The sequence below is a fragment of the Microcaecilia unicolor genome, chromosome 5, assembly GCF_901765095.1.
Source record: "Microcaecilia unicolor chromosome 5, aMicUni1.1, whole genome shotgun sequence".
In the NCBI taxonomy this organism is placed as follows: domain Eukaryota; kingdom Metazoa; phylum Chordata; class Amphibia; order Gymnophiona; family Siphonopidae; genus Microcaecilia; species Microcaecilia unicolor.
In genome coordinates, this window is record NC_044035.1 from 288,677,767 (window position 1) to 288,680,531 (window position 2,765).

General features: G+C 35.2%; 1 long non-coding RNA gene across 1 annotated transcript; it reads left to right on the forward strand.

The window, feature by feature from the left end:
• Positions 1-1,388: 1,388 nt before the first annotated feature.
• LOC115471018 lies at positions 1,389-2,528 on the forward strand. Its single transcript, XR_003942270.1, has 3 exons — positions 1,389-1,429; positions 1,673-1,745; positions 2,492-2,528. It is a non-coding gene; the product is annotated as an uncharacterized LOC115471018 (long non-coding RNA).
• The last annotated feature ends 237 nt before the right edge of the window (positions 2,529-2,765 follow it).

Consider the following 2,765-nt stretch of genomic DNA (forward strand, 5'->3'; position numbering starts at 1 on the left):
ATACCAAGTAGATCCAATTTAGTGCCAATTAAATGTCAATTAACTCCGAGTAACATCAATAATTGATTGTTAGCTCCCAATTGACTAAATAGTTTACATGTGCATCTGGGAATTGTGCCCTAATTTGAGTGCCCAACTTTGGGTGACCTATATAGAATTTGGGGATAGTTTGTATGAGGTGAAACAGGAAGTATAAGACAGTGAGAATCAATTGACCAGAGGGCCAGTTACAGGTATAGGGAATAGTTAATTTCAATAGAGAGGATTACCAATATAGGCAGTCTTACGTCTAATTGTTAGCTCTTTCATATTTTCTGACGGATTCTATATATTGCACCAAAATCCAAGCATATTCTATAACATATGTAACTTAACTGACTTAGCAAGCCAATCGGCGTTTTTAATGGCACTTAACAAGCTATAATGAACATTAATTGGCAATAATTAGAATTTACGCACATAATTCGCTAATCATATTCTGTAACTCACAGTGCCTAAATTCTAATGTACGGAACATAAATGGGGTGTGATTATAGCTGGGGAAGTGGGTGTTTCATGGGTGTTCCAAAATTTACATGCACTGGTATAGAATATGTCCCTCTGCGCTTAAATCTACATGCCAATATTTACACCACGTTTCCCTTGGTGTAAATGGATGCAAATAGTTCTATGCGCTGGGATATCGACTAAGCATATTCTATATATCGTGCCTAAATCTAGGCACCACTTATAGAATACATTTAGGCAGAAATGTATTCTGCACAGATTTTTCAGGCTCCATATATAGAATCTAGCCCTATATTCTGCAATACCAAATATACCTGTGTAAGTGCTGATACATATGTTGTCTAGTTTTCTCCATCTATGTTTTAGAAGTGACAATTGCAATATGAGTGCTTCTGTCACATGTAGCTGGCATATACTCATCCATTCCTGCACGTATTTTAGAAAAGGCTCTAGGTTGGCAGATTCTGTTCTAAAATACTACTGGATTTTGAACCATCCTGACTTGGATGTCTCAGTTCTGATTTGTATGTTCTTTCTAAAATCATACATTCATTTTGCAGTCCACATGAGCAGACTACAATACGTTGCTCCTTCTCTTCACTTCATCTGACGGCGATGCTTAGTCATTTTCTTAGTTCACACCTTTCTCCACAGCTCCCCAGTAGACGTGCACTACCCGTTCTTACTCTACACTTTTTTACATTTGTCATTCCCAAGGTGAGCATTCAAAGGCTTTCCCATCAGTCAATCCACATCATGGTCTTCATTCCTATTCATATGGCTCCTTCTCCTTGATTATGATCAGTAGTCTTTGTTGATCCTTTCTCATACCCATTATCTCTTTCAGGAGGAACTGTGCATTTCTCTATGCCATTGTCTTGCTGAGTGTTACCCATCTAACCATTGAATACTCCTTTGGAAGGTCAGTAAATATTTTTCGTTGATACGTTTACCTGTTTCTCCTTGGCTACATCTCTCTACCCCCTGATTCCTACCTACACATTATTTCACTATTACATTTTAATGTCTTGATATTTATATTTATAATTCTATACATTATCTTTTCTATTTTTTCATATTTTTCTCCTCTCTGGTATTTGTCATTTCCTATTCTTTTTTTAGATATCCACTTTGAACATATCCATTTATTTCTTATTTTTTTCAGAAAGGATTGTGTATCCCTTAGTGTTTTTTCCCCAGTGTGCCAATCACCTCAAAGATTGAAACACTTCCGGAAGGTTAGTTATACATCCATTTGGAAATTTTCTTTCTGATATCATTTTTCTACCTGATTATTTTTGATACACCCCTTTTTGATATTATTATTATTATTATTATTTTTTTCCTATTTTAGTCCTGTTTTCCCTCCCTCCTTCCTCTCCCCTCCTTCTTCTCCCCCCCCCATACCCTCTCTCTTTCTCTTAGCACCTTATCATCACTCTCTGTCTATTTTCTCACATATATATTCATATTAATTTTTTTTATATGCATGTTTCAAATCTACCTCACCCCTTATCATCTATACACTCTATTTGTCTATACATCATGTTGCCACTTTGTCACTCTTTGTATACTCCTTGTACTCTCTCTGGCCAACAATTTTTGGACACCGACAGACTCTTGTATGTAACCAATCAGATACTGTTTGGAACCCTGTGTTTGCTGTCTATTGTGTAAACATCACACCTTATGTTACTCCCTGTATAAGCATTTGTTTTTGCATTACTGATGCATGCATTTACTCTGCAACACCATTTTTTCACATTTAATACTTTTAGAGATTACATGACTGTTATTTTAACATTACTTTTATGTATTTGAAATTGGTTATAATTTTGCTCTGTTTTTTACATCTATATATGTTCATTTGGTTTTAACTCATATATATGTTTTGAGATGTCCATTTAGTATATACGTACACTGATATATTTATTTTGTATGCAGTATTTATGTATTATATCTGTCATTATATTTGTTTTTATAGACTCCTGAGGAAGGTGCTATGGCGCCGAAACACGGCTGTGTTGAGTCACCTATTCACAATAAAATCATTGTTTTAATTAATCTATACGTCTGCCCCATTGTTTGAATAGAGCCTATTTTCCCCACCCCTTTTTTTGTTTTCGCTTTCTAAAATCTGACATCACATGTCTATTTGTAATTTTTTTTTCCATTGAGTGACATCAAAAGCCAATGTTGCAGGTGTTATCACAGTGACATCATATGCTTTAATCACAGGCTTTTTCTGTACAAAATAC